Source organism: Acipenser ruthenus, chromosome 43, assembly GCF_902713425.1.
Source record: "Acipenser ruthenus chromosome 43, fAciRut3.2 maternal haplotype, whole genome shotgun sequence".
Taxonomy (NCBI): domain Eukaryota; kingdom Metazoa; phylum Chordata; class Actinopteri; order Acipenseriformes; family Acipenseridae; genus Acipenser; species Acipenser ruthenus.
The window spans coordinates 3258461-3279655 of record NC_081231.1 but is presented as its reverse complement, the minus strand read 5'-3'; the positions used below and the strand labels follow the sequence as shown (position 1 = coordinate 3279655).

General features: G+C 38.9%; 4 non-coding genes and 1 pseudogene across 4 annotated transcripts; all 5 read right to left on the bottom strand.

Annotated features, from left to right (window-relative positions):
- Window positions 1-2910: 2910 nt before the first annotated feature.
- On the bottom strand, window positions 2911-2977 carry LOC117398740 (small nucleolar RNA SNORD31). Its single transcript, XR_009311555.1, has one exon. It is a non-coding gene; the product is annotated as a small nucleolar RNA SNORD31 (small nucleolar RNA).
- Window positions 2978-5902: 2925 nt separating this feature from the next.
- Window positions 5903-6093, bottom strand: LOC131709486 (U2 spliceosomal RNA). Its single transcript, XR_009311550.1, has one exon. It is a non-coding gene; the product is annotated as a U2 spliceosomal RNA (small nuclear RNA).
- Window positions 6094-8119: 2026 nt separating this feature from the next.
- On the bottom strand, window positions 8120-8186 carry LOC131709490 (small nucleolar RNA SNORD31). Its single transcript, XR_009311557.1, has one exon. It is a non-coding gene; the product is annotated as a small nucleolar RNA SNORD31 (small nucleolar RNA).
- A 3385-nt stretch (window positions 8187-11571) lies between these two features.
- Window positions 11572-11751, bottom strand: LOC117967894 (U2 spliceosomal RNA; annotated as a pseudogene).
- Window positions 11752-18827: 7076 nt separating this feature from the next.
- LOC117967806 (small nucleolar RNA SNORD31) lies at window positions 18828-18894 on the bottom strand. Its single transcript, XR_009311554.1, has one exon. It is a non-coding gene; the product is annotated as a small nucleolar RNA SNORD31 (small nucleolar RNA).
- Between the last annotated feature and the right edge of the window lie 2301 nt (window positions 18895-21195).

Genomic DNA, 21195 nt, shown 5'->3' with positions numbered 1-21195 from the left:
CGAAGTAATGCACATACCCCCTGTCAGCACCAAGTGCAATGTCAGAAGGTATGTGCAGAAACCCATCATATGTCCCTAAGCCTCTCCACAGCTCACACACCACCCTCCATGCCCCAGTCCACACCCCATCATCATCCCTCACTTTTATAGCCTCCCCCTTCACATGGCAATACCTCCTCAACCAAGTGCACACGTCCTGTCCCTTCACCATCTCTGAGCCCATTCTCACAATCACAACCCTTCGTGCATTATTTGTCAGTTTCTCCAAACTCAACTTCTTAATCAGATCATGTCCCCTTAGGTTATGAAACCTGCTCACACACTCCATCATACCCGCTTCAGACATAAAACTTACATCCCATTGGCCTCCTTTCCCTGTCGTAATAATACAGTTTAAATCAATAGGCCTAAACCCCAACACCTTCTGTACAACCCCTCTGGAAAACTCAAGCCTATTCAAAAACAACTTCTCCTCCCCCTGCTTCGACTCATTTATAGAGAACCTAACACAATTTAAACGGCGTCCCCCAACCCTTGGACCCGCCATTCCAATAATTTAAGAAGCAATAGAAATATTGAAAAAAACACCCAAAAAGGCAAAAGAAAATACTTAACTAGAAAGCAGATAAGGTGCCCTCAAAGGGTCCCCCTTACCTGCTAAGCAAAACTGGCTCCTGGTCTTCCCTCCTTCGTCCACCACCTCAGCTACCAGCAACCAATATTGCCACCGTTTACCGTTTACCGTTACCGTACCTTACCTTACCTTACCTTACCTCACCTTACCTTACCTTACCTTACCTCACCTTACCTTACCTATCGCTTCCAAATCAAGCTGCGGTCAAGCCACACACTTGATCTTAGCCAAAAGGCCGAGAAGCGATGCTGAGCTGCCCTCGAGACGAGGGCCCCCCCTCGGCTCACTCCTTCACCAGTTAAGGTGGGAGGGACGCATGCAAGTATTGTAACACAGGAACAAAGCCATACACAGCAAACGCATGTTGTATTAACTTGTAAAGTGGAGTGTGCTTTATTTAGTTTTTAAAACACGTTTTCATTCATTCCGAGCTAAATCAACCCAGAATTCCAAACAGCATAAACACGCCCCCCTATTATTGCGTCACAAATACATGAGCTGAAGCTGCATTCAGGCAATGTTATCCACCGGGTGGCAATGTAGTGCCATGGTTAACTGAACTGCAGAAAGCATGTCTTTTAACCTGTGAAGTACCACATTTCTGAAACAGTTAGCACAAGCTATTTGTATAATTGTATACATTACATTTAGGCAACTTTTGCAGTTAAAATTAGCAGAACTTATAATATAGTTGAAGAGAATTGAGGTAGATGTCAGTTAATGCTCTAGAAATTACAAAGCAGCCTGTCCTCAATTACAACACTGGCACTTAATGGGTTATTTTGAAGTAAACTTCATTCTACAGCATCCTTCCTTTAAAAATCGCAGCAACTGGGTCAAATCAGTCACAGATCCGGGGTGTCCAATACCGGTGTCCTGGGGAATAAGAGCAGGGAAAAAGGGGATTGGCATCTAGAATTTAAAAGGGGAGGTTCCATTGTTTCTAAGGTTTACACCGACTAGTACCACGTAGAGGGAATTAGTAGCTCGAGCCCAGGGAATAAGTTGATCGGATCTATTAACTAAAAATAACTCATTTAAAATGAACTTTAAGTATCATGTATGTGTCTAACAAGCATTACAGCAACTCAAGATGTTTGTTACATATTTAACGTGCAAGCAGTACTGTAAGGATAGGTATGCGAGCGTTTATCAAAACAGTTAAAGCGTGATTGTCAGACAAAATTCAGCTCCATGCTGCGGTTACTAACTTAGGCCACGATGCACGGCCAGTTTGCACAGACAGTACTAATTTTTATTTTCCATCCTAGGTATATATGCTACATGACAAAACTTCTGTTCCTAATCAAAAAAAAAAAAACACGTGTTTACTAATTTAGCTATAATGTTTGATTTATTTATATTTTTAATACTAGGATGTTAACATTTCATCTTTGTAAACTGTGATAGTTAATGTTAGGCCTACTGACAATATACCTTGCAATACTACAATATTGTATGTCATTAGAATGTATTACTAAAACATTTTAATTTCGATTAAAGAATAACACTGATGTGTAAAACCTTTTAATATACAGGAAATAAATCTTTGCGATCACACAACTACAAGTGATTAACGAATTTAACAGGCAGAGAAAAGGCAACAAGCACTTAACAATAGGTCTAGTGTAAAGAGACGCAAGTTACACTATAACTGAACACTTTGCATCACACATTTTACAAACCGAAAATTAAAAAAAGTGTGAACACAATACCATACGATCTGGCAAATAAAACTACCAGATAGAACATGTGGATTCATGTACTTAACCTCCCCTTTAAATCAAACTCCTGCTGCACCTTCCTTTTGCTTTACTGTGTTTGCACGATCCACTTTTCCCCCGGTCTATTAATTCCCTACAACACCGGTCCTGGAGACCATTATTCCACTCCAGGTTTAACAGGTAAAATGAGAATGAACTACAGGGTCAGGATGGAGGCTTATTTAATTGGTTTAATTAAACAATTCAGGATTCTCCCCAGGCCCAATCCACCCGTCTTGCAGATGCTACTGTGCTTTTAACAATAAGGATTGATTGCGCTTCTAGCAGACAATCAGTTGACAAACGCTGGTTGATTTTATAAACAAAATAGTCAGTACAGAAAAGCGATCAATTAAAAAACACACCCCTCCTGCTGACCATCTTTACTGCCAGAGACGTGTAGAAATAAAAAAGCACTTTAATAATGCAAATCCTGCAACCAATCCGTAGGACAGGAATAAGCAGAAACACTGGATTTAAAATGTGCAACAACATTTAAAAAACAGGTCTGAGCTCAACTCAGTACCAGTCAGTCATGAATTCTCAGACTGGGGCGGTAATACAAGTCATCACACAAGACGCAGACTCAGAGAGAAAGCACACCAGCCAACAAGGTTTAAAACTACAGGTACTTCTATTGAAAACTAACTTGAGCTGGCTGTGTTGCAACACAGCACTGTGAGACTCTCCACTACAGGGCTTTGAATGTAATCTTATGCCAGACTTACTTAGTGCCATCTGTCGGATGGAACAAGCTATTGCAGCAAAGACCCATTTGTGATTAAATAGCCTAGAAACAAAGCCAGGACAAGTTATATAGTCCTACCATAAACTGCAAGAGTTTGAAGTCTATTTTTCACCAGCTTAGTTTCCCCCGGGAGGGGAGTGCACCGTTCCTGGAGGTACTGCAATACATGCAGTTAACCTCCCCCTTAAATCAAACTACTGCTGCTGCACCTTCCTTTTGCCTTACTGCGCTTGCACGATCCACTTTTCCCCTTGGAAATCTTGGAACCGCATGACAGCTGTGTTACGTCTTCACACAACATTTAACCAATCAGAGATGAAGGGGCGGGTTTGTGTTAAGCACTTTGAGAGGCTAAAACATTAAATGATTGCTAAAATAAATAATTTTCAAAGCAAAAATAGTGACAATGAATGCAGGGGGGCAAAATAAGCCGACAACAGGCGCAATCCACCACCTAATACTATATTTGCGCCGGCTACTTTATTAAATAAAGATTTTCGGGTATTATCATTCAGTCCATTTTTTGTCGTATTATTGTACTGTAAGGTGATATAGTACACGATAGCTATACATATGCACTAAAAAAAAGAAGTATTCCTTTTGTCGTGACATCGTAACAATATGTACCCAGGTGCTTGTGAGAGATATTGGGGGGTTTGTTTAGAGGCTATATGCCTTTAAGAAGAAAGGCATGATGGGATATCAACTGTTGTTAGCTGACATACAAATGCTCAAGTGCAGAGGTGATGGATTATTACACTAAATATTGCCTAAATAAGCACGGTAATTTACCATAATAAAAAACTGAAATGAAAAAGAAAATGTAGAACACAGAAAAGCGTAACCAGATAGTCAACATAAGACAACACATTATTTCAATTTTGTCGTATTATATATTTAAGGTAAGGCAAGTTTATTTTTCTGTTAATTGCTCCCAGCTATAATGTTCTGCCGCTCGGCTGTACAGAATTCCTGGCGAGAACCCTGCAATTTAGAACAGGGTTTGGAACAAATATCAGGAGTGGAAGGGCCAAGTTCAGAGAAGAAAAACAAATCTAGGGGCAAAGTCGGGCAATAATAAGAACATAAGAAACGTTACAAATGAGAGGAGGCCAATCAGCCCATCTTGCTCGTTTGGTTGTTAGTAGCTTATTGATCCCAGAATCTCATCAAGCAGCTTCTTGAAGGATCCCAGGGTGTCAGCTTCAACAACATTACTGGGGAGTTGGTTCCAGACTCCCACAATTCTCTGTGTAAAAAAAGTGCCTCCTATTTTCTGTTCTGAATGCACCTTTATCTAATCTCCATGTGTGACCTTTTGTTATTTTTTTTTATCAGGTCGAAAAAGTCCCCTGGGTCGACGTTGTGAAGACTGAATAGATTCAATTCTTTCAGCCTGTCTGCATACGACATGCCTTTTAAACCCAGGATAATTCTGGTTGCTCTTTGCACTCTTTCTAGAGCAGCAATATCCTTTTTGTAACGAGGTGACCAGAACTGAACACAATATTCTAGGTGAGGTCTTGCTAATGCATTATAAAGTTTTAACATTACTTCCCTTGATTTAAATTCAACACTTTTCACAATATATCTGCGCATCTTGTTGGCCTTTTTTATAACTTCCCCACATTGTCTAGATGAAGACATTTCTGAGTCAACAAACTCCTAGGTCTTTTTTTTCATAGTTCCCTTCTTCATTTTCAGTATCTCCCATATGATATTTATAATGCACATTTTTATTGCCTGCGTGCAGTACTTTACACTTTTCTCTATTAAATTTCATTTGCCATGTGTCTGCCCAGTTCTGAATGCTGTCTAGATCATTTTGAATGACCTTTGCTGCTGCAACAGTGTTTGCCACTCCTCCTATTTTTGTGTCTTCTGCAAATTTAACAAGTTTGCTTACTATACCAGAATCTAAATCATTAATGAAGATTAGGAATAGCAGAGGACCCAATACTGATCCCTGACGTACACCACTGGTTACCTCGCTCCATTTTGAGGTTTCTCCTCTAATCAGTATTTTCTGGTTTCTACCTGTTAACCACTCCCTAATCCATGTGAATACATTTCCTTGAATCCCTACTGCGTTCAGTTTGAGAATTAATCTTTTATGCAGGACTTTGTCAGAAGCTTTCTGGAAATCTAAATAAACCATGTCGTATGCTTTGCAATTATCCATTTTCAATGTTGCATCCTCAAAAAAGTCAAGCAGGTTAGTTAGACACGATCTCCCTTTCCTAAAACCATGCTGACTGTGTCCCAGGATATTATTACCATATAGGTAATTTTCCATTTTGGATCTTATTATAGTTTCCATAAGTTTACATATAGTAGAAGTCATATAATCAAATTAACTTGCAGAAATTGAAAGTAAACTTCACTAAAACAGCTCTCCACAGACCAATTTACATTACAAGAAAAATTGCTGTAGCGCCATCTGTTGGATGCAACAAGATATTGCAGCTTAAAACATAGTTGCAACAAATGTTTATACCTGAGAACGCGCAGCCTAGACAAACCACACAGGGCTCTTTTCCCCAGTTCTTATTTTCAGCTTATGTAAATCTTTTACATACTGTATGAAATGAGTGTTTTCAGTTACTTTCGAAAATACATATAGTAGTAACTGGACAGTATTTTCACCGTCGTGCCTTTACACCGGTAACACGCAGCCAAGACAAACCACACACCATTCTACTGGAATTTCCTAAACACTACATCTGTTTTTTTAACCAGTTTAGTTTCCCCCCGGGAGGGGAGTGCACCGTTCCTGGAGGTACTGCAATACCAGGTCGATGCGTGGAGTGGACGGAGCAAGCCCCTCTTCCATCTCCCAGTTCCAAAAATCAATTTAATATATGGTCCCCAGATAGGGGACGTATCAGATATTAAACTGATAAGAACAGATACTACACTTGATCTTAGCCAAAAGGCCGAGAAGCGATGCTGAGCTGCCCTCGAGACGAGGGCCCCCCCTCGGCTCACTCCTTCACCAGTTAAGGTGGGAGGGATGTATGCAAGTATTGTAACACAGGAACAAAGCCACACACAGCAACGCATGTTGTATTAACTTGTAAAATGGAGTGTGCTTTATTTAGTTTTTAAAACATGTCTTCATTCATTTCGGAGCTAAATCAACCCAGAATTCCAAACAGCATAAACACGCCCCCCCTATTATTGCGTCACAAATACATGAGCTGAAGCTGCATTCAGGCAATGTTATCCACCGGGTGGCACTGTAGTGCCATGGTTAACTGAACTACAGAAAGCATGTCTTAACCTGTGAAGTACCACATTTCTGAAACAGTTAGCACAAGCTATTTGTATAATTGGATACATTACATTTAGGCAACTTTTGCAGTTAATTAGCAGAACTTATAATATAGTTGAAGAGAATTGAGGTAGAGGTCAGTTAATGCTCTAGAAATTACAAAGCAGCCTGTCCTCAATTACAACACTGGCACTTAATGGGTTACTTTGAAGTAAACTTCATTCTACAGCATCCTTCCTTTAAAAATCACAGCAACTGGGTCAAATCAGCCACAGATCCGGGGTGTCCAATACCGGTGTCCTGGGGAATAAGAGCAGGGAAAAAGGGGATTGGCATCTAGAATTTAAAAGGGGAGGTTCCATTGATTCTAAGGTTTACACCGACTAGTACCACGTAGAGGGAATTAGTAGATCGAGCCCAGGGAATAAGTTGATCGGATCTATTAACTAAAAATAATAAAATTTAAAATGAACTTTAAGTATCATGTATGTGTCTAACAAGCATTACAGCAACTCAAGATGTTTGTTACATATTTAACGTGCAAGCAGTACTGTAAGGATAGGTATGCGAGCGTTTATCAAAACAGTTAAAGCGTGATTGTCAGACAAAATTGAGCTCCATGCTGCGGTTACTAACTTAGGCCACGATGCACGGCCAGTTTGCACAGACAGTACTAATTTTTATTTTCCATCCTAGGTACATATGCTACATGACAAAACTTCTGTTCCTAATCAAAAAAAAAAACATGTGTTTACTAATTTAGCTATAATGTTTGATTTATTTATATTTTTAATACTAGGATGTTAACATTTCATCTTTGTAAACTGTGATAGTTAATGTCAGGCCTACTGACAATATACCTTGCAATACTACAATATTGTATGTCATTAGAATGTATTACTAAAACATTTTAATTTCGATTAAAGAATAACACTGATGTGTAAAACCTTTTAATATACAGTAAATAAATCTTTGCGATCACACAACTACAAGTGATTAACGGATTTAACAGGCAGAGAAAAGGCAACAAGCACTTAACAATAGGTCTAGTGTAAAGAGACGCAAGTTACACTATAACTGAACACTTTGCATCACACATTTTACAAACCGAAAATTAAAAAAAGTGTGAACACAATACCATACGATCTGGCAAATAAAACGACCAGATAGAAAATGTGGATTCATGTAGTTAACCTCCCCTTTAAATCAAACTCCTGCTGCACCTTCCTTTTGCTTTACTGTGTTTGCACGATCCACTTTTCCCCCGGTCTATTAATTCCCTACAACACCGGTCCTGGAGGCCATTATTCCACTCCAGGTTTAACAGGTAAAATGAGAATGAACTACAGGGTCAGGATGGAGGCTTATTTAATTGGTTTAATTAAACAATTCAGGATTCTCCCCAGGCCCAATCCACCCGTCTTGCAGATGCTACTGTGCTTTTAACAATAAGGATTGATTGCGCTTCTAGCAGACAATCAGTTCACAAACGCTGGTTGATTTTATAAACAAAATAGTCAGTAGAGAAAAGCGATCAATTAAAAAAAACACCCCTCCTGCTGACCATCTTTACTGCCAGAGACGTGTAGAAATAAAAAAGCACTTTAATAATGCAAATCCTGCAACCAATCCATAGGACAGGAATAAGCAGAAACACTGGATTTAAAATGTGCAACAACATTTAAAAAAACTGGTCCGAGCTCAACTCAGTACCAGTCAGTCATGAATTCTCAGACTGGGGCGGTAATACAAGTCATCACACAAGACGCAGACTCAGAGAGAAAGCACACCAGCCAACGAGGTTTAAAACTACAGGTACTTCTATTGAAAACTAACTTGACCTGGCTGTGTTGCAACACAGCACTGTGAGACTCTCCACTACAGGGCTTTGAATGTAATCTTATGCCAGACTTACTTGGTGCCATCTGTCGGATGGAACAAGCTATTGCAGCAAAGACCCATTTGTGATTAAATAGCCTAGAAACAAAGCCAGGACAGGTGATATAGTCCTACCATAAACTGCAAGAGTTTGAAATCTATTTTTCACCAGTTTAGTTCCCCCTGAGAGGGGAGTGCACCTTTCCTGGAGGTACTGCTGCTGCACCTTCCTTTTGCCTTACTGCGCTTGCACGATCCACTTTTCCCCTTGGAAATCTTGGAACCACATGACAGCTGTGTTATGTCTTCACACAACATTTAACCAATCAGAGATGAAGGGGCGGGTTTGTGTTAAGCACTTTGAGAGGCTAAAACAGTAAATGATTGCTAAAAAAAAAAACAATTTTCAAAGCAAAAATAGTGACGATGAATGCAGGGGGGCAAAATAAGCCGACAATAGGCGCAATCCACCACCTAATATTATATTTGCGCCGGCTACTTTATTAAATAAAGATTTTCGGGTATTATCATTCAGTCCATTTTTTGTCGTATTATTGTACTGTAAGGTGATATAGTACACAATAGCTATACATATGCACCAAAAAAAAAAAAAGTATTCCTTTTGTCGTGACATCGTAACAATATGTACCCAGGTGCTTGTGAGAGATATTGGGGGGTTCGTTTAGAGGCTGTACGCCTTTCAGAAGAAAGGCATGATGGGATATCAACTGTTGTCAGCTGACATACAAATGCTTAAGTGCAGAGGTGCTGGATTATTACACTGCGGTTTCCTGCAACAGTTATGATGGAGACCAAACATGCGAGTACTGTTAAAATGAACAGTTGCATTCCAAAAATGTAGAACAGCGAAACACAAAAATAAAATGCCCTGAAAACTTAAAAGAAAGCAATTTAAAGAGGCTGTGTGGTTCAGTGGTTAAAGGGCTTGTAACCAGGAGGTCCCCGGTTCAAATCCCACCTCAGCCACTGACTCATTGTGTGACCCTGAGCAAGTCACTTAACCTGCTTGTGCTCCATCTTTCGGGTGAGACGTAGTTGTAAGTGACTCTGCAGCTGATGCATAGTTCACACACCATAGTATCTCTGTAAGTCGCCTTGGATAAAGGCGTCTGCTAAATAAACAAATAAAAATAATAATAATAATAATAATAATAATAATAAATGAAGCAATAAGCTCAATAATTACTCTAAAAAGAGCAAAGGTTACCTTTTTTGTGTGAACTCCAATAACCCTACGTTATCTTTCCCCAGTCAAATCAGAGAGTGCCTAAATAAGCACGGTAATTTACCATAATAAAAAACTGAAATGAAAAAGAAAATGCAGAACACAGAAAAGCGTAACCAGATAGTCAACATAAGACAACACATTATTTCAATTTTGTCGTATTATATATTTAAGGTAAGGCAAGTTTATTTTTCTGTTAATTGCTCCCAGCTATAATGTTCTGCCGCTCGGCTGTACAGAATTCCTGGCGAGAACCCTGCAATTTAGAACAGGGTTTGGAACAAATATCAGGAGTGGAAGGGCCAAGTTCAGAGAAGAAAAACAAATCTAGGGGCAAAGTCGGCCAATAATAAGAACATAAGAAACGTTACAAACGAGAGGAGGCCAATCAGCCCATCTTGCTCGTTTGGTTGTTAGTAGCTTATTGATCCCAGAATCTCATCAAGCAGCTTCTTGAAGGATCCCAGGGTGTCAGCTTCAACAACATTACTGGGGAGTTGGTTCCAGACTCCCACAATTCTCTATGTAAAAAAAGTGCCTCCTATTTTCTGTTCTGAATGCACCTTTATCTAATCTCCATATGTGACCTCTTGTTATTTTTTTTATCAGGTCGAAAAAGTCCCCTGGGTCGACGTTGTGAAGACTGAATAGATTCAATTCTTTCAGCCTGTCTGCATACGACATGCCTTTTAAACCCGGGATAATTCTGGTTGCTCTTCTTTGCACTCTTTCTAGAGCAACAATATCCTTTTTGTAACAAGGTGACCAGAACTGGACACACTATTCTAGGTGAGGTCTTGCTAATGCATTATAAAGTTTTAACATTACTTCCCTTGATTTAAATTCAACACTTCTCACAATATATCCGAGCATCTTGTTGGCCTTTTTTTATAGCTTCCCCACATTGTCTAGATGAAGACATTTCTGAGTCAACATAAACTCCTAGGTCTTTTTTTTCATAGTTCCCTTCTTCAATTTCAGTATCTCCCATATGATATTTATAATGCACATTTTTATTGCCTGTGTGCAGTACCTTACACTTTTCTCTATTAAATGACATTTGCCATGTGTCTGCCCAGTTCTGAATGCTGTCTAGATCATTTTGAATGACCTTTGCTGCTGCAACAGTGTTTGCCACTCCTCCTATTTTTGTATCTTCTGCAAATTTAACAAGTTTGCTTACTATACCAGAATCTAAATCATTAATGAAGATTAGGAATAGCAGAGGACCTAATACTGATCCCTGACGTACACCACTGGTTACCTCGCTCCATTTTGAGGTTTCTCCTCTAATCAGTACTTTCTGTTTTCTACCTGTTAACCACTCCCTAATCCATGTGCATGCATTTCCTTGAATCCCTACTGCGTTCAGTTTGAGAATTAATCTTTTATGCGGGACTTTGTCAAAAGCTTTCTGGAAATCTAAATAAACCATGTCGTATGCTTTGCAATTATCCATTTTCAATGTTGCATCCTCAAAAAAGTCAAGCAGGTTAGTTAGACACGATCTCCCTTTCCTAAAACCATGCTGACTGTCTCCCAGGATATTGTTACCATATTGGTAATTTTCCATTTTGGATCTTTCCATAAGTTTACATATAATAGAAGTCATATAATCAAATTAACTTGCAGACATTGAAATTAAACTTCACTAAAACAGCTCTCCACAGACCAATTTACAATACAAGAAGCAAAATTGCTGTAGCGCCATCTGTTGGATGCAACAACATATTGCAGCTTAAAACATAGTTGCAACAAGTGTTTATACCTGAGAACGCACAGCCTGGACAATCCACACAGGGCTTTTTTCCCCAGTTCTTATTTTTAGCTTATGTAAATCTTTTACATACTGTATGAAATGAGTGTTTTCAGTTACTTTCCAAAATACATATAGTAGTAACTGGACAGTACTTTCACCGTCGTGCCTTTACACAGGTAACACGCAGCCAAGACAAACCACAGACTATCCTACCGGTGTTTCCTACACACTACATCTGTTTTTTTAACCAGTTTAGTTTCCCCCCGGGAGGGGAGTGCACCGTTCCTGGAGGTACTGCAATACCAGGTCGATGCGTGGAGTGGACGGAGCAAGCCCCTCTTCCATCTCCCAGTTCCAAAAATCAATTTAATATATGGTCCCCAGATAGGGGACGTATCAGATATTAAACTGATAAGAACAGATTTTTTTTTTTTTTTTTTTTAAGATATTTTTATTAAATCTTGAAAATACACATTTCACAGTAACAATATGTACATACAATATACTCTCACCATTTACAATACAGAATAACAACATGCGTAACAAATTATATACAATTATTCACAAATACACCAATCCCTTCCATTTATGAACAGATTTCCCACTAACAACAAAACATTTTATTTACAATATTTTTCCACTTTGCCCCACAAAAGCTTATATTTCTCTTTTTCCATCCTTATTTCCCACATTTTAGTTTCCATTAACACTTTGTATTTCAATTCATACCACAATTGTTTCGATGTTCTACCTTCTTTTTTCTTTTTTACTTGAGCGTTCCTTTCTTCCCACAATATCTCTTTACCAATACTTATTATGCACCAGATTATCTTTTCTTTTTCAAATTGTCCCAACCCTTCCCCTCTTAGAATTAAGTCAGGATTCAAAACAATATCTATTAATACCAACCTTAACAGTTGTTGTGTTCTTTTCCAGAAGCAATGGGCTAGATAACATTCCCAAAAAACATGTTGCAGAGTCTCATCTCCTGGACAACCTCTCGGGCAACCTCTGGTAAGTGTTGAACCTTGATTGTATAACCGTTCTCTTACTGGTAATCTATTTAGTGCTGCCAGCCAATTCAGGTCTTTTCTCTCATTACATAACTCTTTTGGTTGAATTAATTTCCATTTAACCTTTTTCTTTTCCAGTTCTGTTATTTGTGTTCCAAGCATCTTTCCCTTTAAATCCTTATACATTTTCTTATGATCCTTTAATACCTCCTCCTTCACACACCCAGGATGAGCTCTCAAAAACAAGACTAATTTTTCATATTGCCAAGGTACATTTTCAGCCTTTGGCCCACTATTATCTAATGGAACAATTTTCCTTAATGGTAAAGCTGCCCACAACTTCACAAAATACATGGCTTTATGTTGTACCTTGTCTATTAATAGTTTACATAAAAAACAAACATATAGCACTTCTAATTTTAAAGGGATGCACACAACCCCCCTTCCTCCCTCTTCTATTTCTAAATACATCTGCTCCCTCTTAACAGGTTCATACTTTCCCCCCCATATAAATGAAAAAACCAACCTAGTCAAAATTATTTTACATTTGGTAGGAATCGGAAAAATTAGGGCTAAGTAAATCAAACTAGACAACAGGTCTACCCTAACTACTAGCCCCCTACCCATTATGCTAAGTTTTCTACCCTTCCAAATGTTCAATTTCTTTTTTACCTTCACAATTTTTTCCTCCCAGTTGTGATTAGCTGAATCTTTGTGATAAAATTTAACACCCAGAATTTTGATTCCTGTAGGACAAACAGCAAAACCGTACCTCACATCTGTCCTATACCTCCATCTTCCACAATACATGACAGAGGATTTGTTGAAATTTATAGCAGATCCTGTTGCTTTACAATAGTTCTCTAAAATTGCCACAGTTTTTTCCAATCCTCTATCTGTAGACAGAAATACAGTGGTGTCATCTGCATATTGTGCAACTTTGACTTTTTCCCCCCATCCTCCTGGAATATGTACCCCCTCAATTTGTTTTTCATTCCTTAACATTTCTGCTAGTGGTTCTATAAATAAAACATACAACAAAGGAGACAAGGGGCATCCCTGTCTTACTCCTCCATTCTGCTCCAAAGGTTCACTCAAAAACCCATTAACTTTTATCCTACTGTTTACATTGTTATACAAAATTTTGATCCAGGAAATAAACTCTTCACCTAGATTCATTGTTTGTAAAACTTTAAACAGGAAAACATGACTAACCCGATCAAATGCCTTTTCTTGGTCTAGGCTTAAAAGGCATAATGGTAAGTTTCTTTCCTCTACCCAACTAATAACATCTCTTATTAAAGACAAATTAAAAGAACCAGCCCTCCCCTTAACCCCACACGTCTGATCTTCACTAACTAAAATCTCCAGAACCTCCTTTAATCTATTAGCCAAAACCTTACTAAGGATTTTATAATCTGTTCCCAATAAGGTTACTGGCCTCCAATTCTTAATATCTTTCCTTTCTCCTTTTTTATAAATTAGATGTACAATTCCGGATTTCATTGATGTTGTTAGCTTACCATTCTTGTACACCTCTCTAAAAATTTCTACAAGATCATTTTTAATTATTTCCCATAAACAGACATAAAACTCTTTTGGTAACCCATCCCCTCCTGGTGTCTTATTCCCTTTCATAGAAAAAAGAGCCCTTTTAATCTCCTCCTCTGTTATCTCCCCCTCCAACTCACTTCTACTCTCTTCTGTTAGTATTCTATTTATATTCCCCAACAAAATACCTCCTTTCTCCTCATCTATCTCTCTTTTTGAAAACAGTTCCTTATAGAAGGAGCATGCATGTTTAAGTATACCTTCTGTCCCTTTAACCTCCCCTGTGTCCGTAAAAAAACTACTAATGATTTCCCTCGTCTGTTTTTGTTTAATTGTTTGAAAAAAGTATTTAGTTACTTTTTCATCCTTATCCAGTTCCTCTGCTTTGGCTAAAAAAGCAAATTCTTTAGATTTTCTAATATAATAGCTTTTAATGTTCTGTTTTACTACTGCCTCCTCTTCTTCATTTATCTTTATTCCCCGATTTCTTTTTTCCATTAATTTTTGCAATTTTTTATTGTCCCGCCAAACATCTTTCCTTTCCTGCCTTCTTTTCTTACCTGAATATATGACACAAAAACCTGCTATATTTCTTTTACATTCTTCCCACCACTCTAAACTTGTGTTATACCCCTTTTTAAATTCTTGCCACAGTTTATAATACTCTTTTAATTCTTCCAAAAACCGAGTATCCTCCAATAATTTTAGGTTCATCCTCCAATACCCTTTTCCTATCTGGGCCTCATTTTCCTTTGTTGTGACCACCACCATTTCATGGTCCGAACACCAGCATGGAAGAACCCTAAAACCAGTTATTTTAATACTCTGTGATACTAAAAAATAATCTAACCTACTTCTGTGCCCTCTTGTGTTACCCCATGTGAATCCTAAATCAGTTTTATTAATTTTCCTATATGCATCCTGTAAATGATAGTCTTTAATTGCCTTTAACAAAAAAGCCCCTGAAAAATCTGTGTCATCTTTTTTCCCCAAATTATCTAAAGATACATTAAAATCCCCTCCCATTATAATATATCTGTTTGTATCCAAAAGATTTAAAAGGCTTTTTAAAAAATCTAATCTCTTGGATTTATTACATGGTGCATATATATTAATAAATCTGTATTTACTGTCACTCCTTCGCGCATCCACAACCAGCAATCTCCCAGGCACAAGTGACACAAAATCCTCCATAATGAATCCCTTATCTTTAAACAATACTCCCAACCCATCCGAATGGACATTTCCTATGCTCCAATACGAAGCACCTGAAGTCCACTCCTTGGAAAAAGTTCTGATATCCTGCCCATCCTTGAGGTGACACTCTTGTAAGAATGCCACATCAAAGACCATCGTATCCAATGAGAAAAAAAGAGCCCTTCTCTTCTCCGAATCCCTCAGTCCCCTTACATTCAGAGATAAGAAGTTCAAGCCTCTCATTATACTGATTCAATGGTTTGTTTTTTTCTGCTTCTTTCCTTTTCCTTTATCCTTCTTCCTTTCTACAGAAAATCCTGTTGTTTCCATAAACCCCTCGACATCATTTTTTCCCAGGTAACCTTCCTGTGACCCTTCCTTATCCAACATTTCCTCATCTCCTATCATCTGGGATCCCAAGCTGACAGAGACAAGAGAAGCCTCATAATCTTCAGATGACATATCCAATATTTTGGGTAAGCCTTGAAACATGTTTGAAATTTCTAGTGTAGCCTCGTCGGTGTTCCCCTCTTCCAGCTTCCGTTTCATGGTTCCCGGTACAAGGTTCCATTTCTCTTGCTGCTCCTCCATTGCCTCCTCTACTCTCTCACCCCAGGGCCTTCTATTCTCGATGGTATCGGGAATCATCGTACCTTGTGATTCCTCACTCTTTCCTTCCATAGTTTCATTCTCCTCTTCACCCTCACCCATCACTGGCAGCTCAGCTAGCTCTGAATCTGGAATACAGTCTCCTTGTTCCTTCACTCCTCCGTTGTCTCCCTCCAAAAGTGCTGTGTCAGAAGGTGAGCCCATCTCCTTTACTTCCTCGATTGGTCCAGGAGGGGATATTAGGGAATCTTGTATTTCCTGCAGGACGATCTCAATGGGCCTCAGCTCCATTTTTTCCTCTTGGCCCTTTGTGGCACTTGCATAGGTTCTGTTTGGACATTCCCTATACAGATGGTTCGTTGCTCCACACTCATTGCACGCTTTCGGTTTTGGACAAGCTGATGCAAAATGGCCCATTTCTTTGCAATTCAAACATTTCTGTTTCTTGCATCTGTACTCTGGATGTCCCTCTTCATGACACATTCTACAATACTGAGGCTGTCTTGAATACAGTATATAACCTTTCACTCGTCCAATTCGAAAGGTAGCTGGTGGATGTAAAAACCCCTCAAATCCTCTTTCATCATCCCTCAACAGCACTTCATACTGCCTTTGCCCATTCCACACTCCATATTTATCTCTTCTATACATGGGTGCAGATTGTATGTCCACATAATCACACAAAAACAAGCCCACTTCTGCATCTGTAACGTTCATGTCAAACATGTTTATCGTCAACAGTCTAAAGTTATTCCTTTCCATGGACCTTACCCTATATTTGTTCAGTGGGTGTTCTTCCTCAATTTCTCTGCATTTCTCCATGAATTGTGTGAAGAAGGTTTTACACTTCATCGTCACATCAAGGTATTTTTCTCTTCCATTTCTTTGTATTCCTAGGATTTGCTCCAAGTCTACCTGCATTTGATTGATTATAATTTTTTCAATAAACTCTTCTCTCATTGGCATCTCTTCATCCTCGACGATTCCTCTCCAACAGAATCTTGCAGTATTCTTCGCTCCAACCCTTCTTGAAAAACTGTCTTGCGCCATACTCGCTCTACTCAACAATTTAGCCACCGGGCACTGCGGTCATGCCACACATACCTGATCATTAGCCAAAAGGCCGAGAAGCGATGCTGAGCTGCCCTCGAGACGAGGGCCCCCCCTCGGCTCACTCCTTCAACAGTTAAGGTGGGATGGACGTATGCAAGTATTGTAACACAGGAACAAAGCCACGCATGTTGTATTAACTTGTAAAGTGGAGTGTGCTATTTAGTTTTTAAAACACGTCTTCATTCATTTCGGAGCTAAATCAACCCAGAATTCCAAACAGCATAAACACGCCCCCCTATTATTGCGTCACAAATACATGAGCTGAAGCTGCATTCAGGCAATGTTATCCACCGGGTGGCACTGTAGTGCCATGGTTAACTGAACTGCAGAAAGCATGTCTTTTAACCTGTGAAGTACCACATTTCTGAAACAGTTAGCACAACCTATTTGTATAATTGTATACATTACATTTAGGCAACTTTTGCAGTTAAAATTAGCAGAACTTATAATACAGTTGAGGAGAATTGAGGTAGATGTCAGTTAATGCTCTAGAAATTACAAAGCAGCCTGTCCTCAATTACAACACTGGCACTTAATGGGTTATTTTGAAGTAAACTTCATTCTACAGCATCCTTCCTTTAAAAATCACAGCAACTGGGTCAAATCAGCCACAGATCCAGGGTGTCCAATACCGGTGTCCTATACCGGTGTCCTGGGGAATAAGAGCAGGGAAAAAGTGGATCACCATCTAGAATTTAAAAGGGGAGGTTCCATTGTTTCTAAGGTTTACACCGACTAGTACCACGTAGAGGGAATTAGTAGCTCGAGCCCAGGGAATAAGTTGATCGGATCTATTAACTAAAAATAAAAAAATTTAAAATGAACTTTAAGTGTCATGTATGTGTCTAACAAGCATTACAGCAACTCAAGATGTTTGTTACATATTTAACGTGCAAGCAGTACTGTAAGGAGAGGTATGCGAGCGTTTATCAAAACAGTTAAAGCGTGATTGTCAGACAAAATTGAGCTCCATGCTGCGGTTACTAACTTAGGCCACGATGCACGGCCAGTTTGCACAGACAGTACTAATTTTTATTTTCCATCCTAGGTACATATGCTACATGACAAAACTTCTGTTCCTAATCAAAAAAAAAACACGTGTTTACTAATTTAGCTATAATGTTTGATTTATTTATATTTTTAATACTAGGATGTTAACATTTCGTCTTTGTAAATTGTGATAGTTAATGTCAGGCCTACTGACAATATACCTTGCAATACTACAATATTGTATGTCATTAGAATATTACTAAAACATTTTAAATTGACTAAAGAATAACCTTGATGTGTAAAACCTTTTAATATACAATAAATAAATCTTTGTGATCACACAACTACAAGTGATTAACGACATTAACAGGCAGAAAAAAGGTGACAAGCATTTAACACTAGGCCTAGTGTAAAGAGAGGCAAGTTACAGTATAAATGAACACTTTGCACCACACATTTTACAAACAAAAAAAAAAAGTGTGAACACAATACCATACGATCTGGCAAATAAAACTACCAGATAGAACATGTGGATTCATGTAGTTAACCTCCCCTTTAAATCAAACTCCTGCTGCACCTTCCTTTTGCTTTACTGTGTTTGCACGATCCACTTTTCCCCCGGTCTATTAATTCCCTACAACACCGGTCCTGGAGACCATTATTCCACTCCAGGTTTAACAGGTAAAATGAGAATGAACTACAGGGTCAGGATGGAGGCTTATTTAATTGGTTTAATTAAACAATTCAGGATTCTCCCCAGGCCCGATCCACCCGTCTTGCAGATGCTACTGTGCTTTTACAATAAGGATTGATTGTGCTTCTAGCAGACGATCAGTTGACAAACGCTGGTTGATTTTATAAACAAAATAGTCAGTACAGAAAAGCGATCAATTAAAAAAAACACCCCTCCTGCTGACCATCTTTACTACCAGAGACGTGTAGAAATAAAAAAGCACTTTAATAATGCAAATCCTGCAACCAATCCGTAGGACAGGAATAAGCAGAAACACTGGATTTAAAATGTGCAACAACATTTAAAAAACAGGTCTGAGCTCAACTCAGTACCAGTCAGTCATGAATTCTCAGACTGGGGCGGTAATACAAGTCATCACACAAGACGCGTAACTCAGAGAGAAAGCACACCAGCCAACGAGGTTTAAAACTACAGGTACTTCTACTGAAAACTAACTTGACCTGGCTGTGTTGCAACACAGCACTGTGAGACTCTCCACTACAGGGCTTTGAACGTAATCTTATGCCAGACTTGCTTAGTGCCATCTGTCGGATGGAACAAGCTATTGCAGCAAAGACCCATTTGTGATTAAATAGCCTAGAAACAAAGCCAGGACAGGTTATATAGTCCTACCATAAACTGCAAGAGTTTGAAGTCTATTTTTCACCAGTTTAGTTCCCCCCGGGAGGGGAGTGCACCGTTCCTGGAGGTACTGCAATACATGTAGTTAATATCCCCCTTAAATCAAACTACTGCTGCTGCATCTTCCTTTTGCCTTACTGCGCTTGCACGATCCACTTTTCCCCTTGGAAATCTTGGAACCACATGACAGCTGTGTTACGTCTTCACACAACATTTAACCAATCAGAGATGAAGGGGAGGGTTTGTGTTAAGCACTTTGAGAGGCTAAAACATTAAATGATTGCTAAAAAAAAAAATAACCAATTTTCAAAGCAAAAATAGCGATGAATGCAGGGGGGCAAAGTAAGACGGCAATAGGCGCAATCCACCACCTTATACTATATTTGCGCCGGCTACTTTATTAAATAAAGATTTTCGGGTACTATCATTCAGTCCATTTTTTGTCGTATTATTGTACTGTAAGGTGATATAGTACACAATAGCTATACATATGCACCAAAAAAAAAAAGTATTCCTTTTGTCGTGACATCGTAACAATATGTACCCAGGTGCTTGTAAGAGATATTGGGGGGTTCGTTTAGAGGCTGTACGCCTTTAAGAAGAAAGGCGTGATGGAATATCAGCTGTTGTCAGCTGACATACAAATGCTTAAGTGCAGAGGTGCTGGATTATTACACTGCGGTTTCCTGCAAGTTATGATGGAGACCAAACATGCGAGTACTGTTAAAATGAACAGTTGCATTCCAAAAATGTAGAACAGGAAAACAAAAATAAAATGCCCAGAAAACTTAAAAGAAAGCAATTTAAAGAGGCTGTGTGGTCCAGTGGTTAAAGGGCTTGTAACCAGGAGGTCCCCGGTTCAAATCCCACCTCAGCCACTGACTTACTGTGTGTCCATGAGCAAGTCACTTAACCTGCTTGTGCTCCATCTTTCGGGTGAGACGTAGTTGTAAGAGATTCTGCAGCTGATGCATAGTTCACACACCATAGTATCTCTGTAAGTCGCCTTGGATAAAGGCGTCTGCTAAATAAACAAATAAAAATAATAATAATAATAATAATAATAATAATAAATGAAGCAATAAGCTCAATAATTACTCTAAAAAGAGCAAAGGTTACCGTTTTTTTTAACTCCAATAACCCTACGTTATCTTTCCCCAGTCAAATCAGAGAGTGCCTAAATAAGCACGGTAATTTACCATAATAAAAAACAGTCATGAAAAAGAAAATGTAGAACACAGAAAAGCGTAACCAGATAGTCAACATAAGACAACACATTATTTCAATTTTGTCGTATTATATATTTAAGGTAAGGCAAGTTTATTTTTCTGTTAATTGCTCCCAGCTATAATGTTCTGCCGCTCAGCTGTACAGAATTCCTGGGGAGAACCCTGCAATTTAGAACAGGGTTTGGAACAAATATCAGGAGTGGAAGGGCCAAGTTCAGAGAAGAAAAACAAATCTAGGGGCAAAGTCGGCCAATAATAAGAACATAAGAAACGTTACAAACGAGAGGAGGCCAATCAGCCCATCTTGCTCGTTTGGTTGTTAGTAGCTTATTGATCCCAGAATCTCATCAAGCAGCTTCTTGAAGGATCCCAGGGTGTCAGCTTCAACAACATTACTGGGGAGTTGGTTCCAGACTCCCACAATTCTCTGTGTAAAAAAAGTGCCTCCTATTTTCTGTTCTGAATGCACCTTTATCTAATCTCCATGTGTGACCTCTTGTCATTTTTTTTATCAGGTCGAAAAAGTCCCCTGGGTCGACGTTGTGAAGACTGAATAGATTCAATTCTTTCAGCCTGTCTGCATACGACATGCCTTTTAAACCCGGGATAATTCTGGTCACTCTTCTTTGCACTCTTTCTAGAGCAACAATATCCTTTTTGTAACAAGGTGACCAGAACTGGACACACTATTCTAGGTGAGGTCTTGCTAATGCATTATAAAGTTTTAACATTACTTCCCTTGATTTAAATTCAACACTTTTCACAATATATCTGAGCATCTTGTTGGCCTTTTTTATAGCCTCCCCACATTGTCTA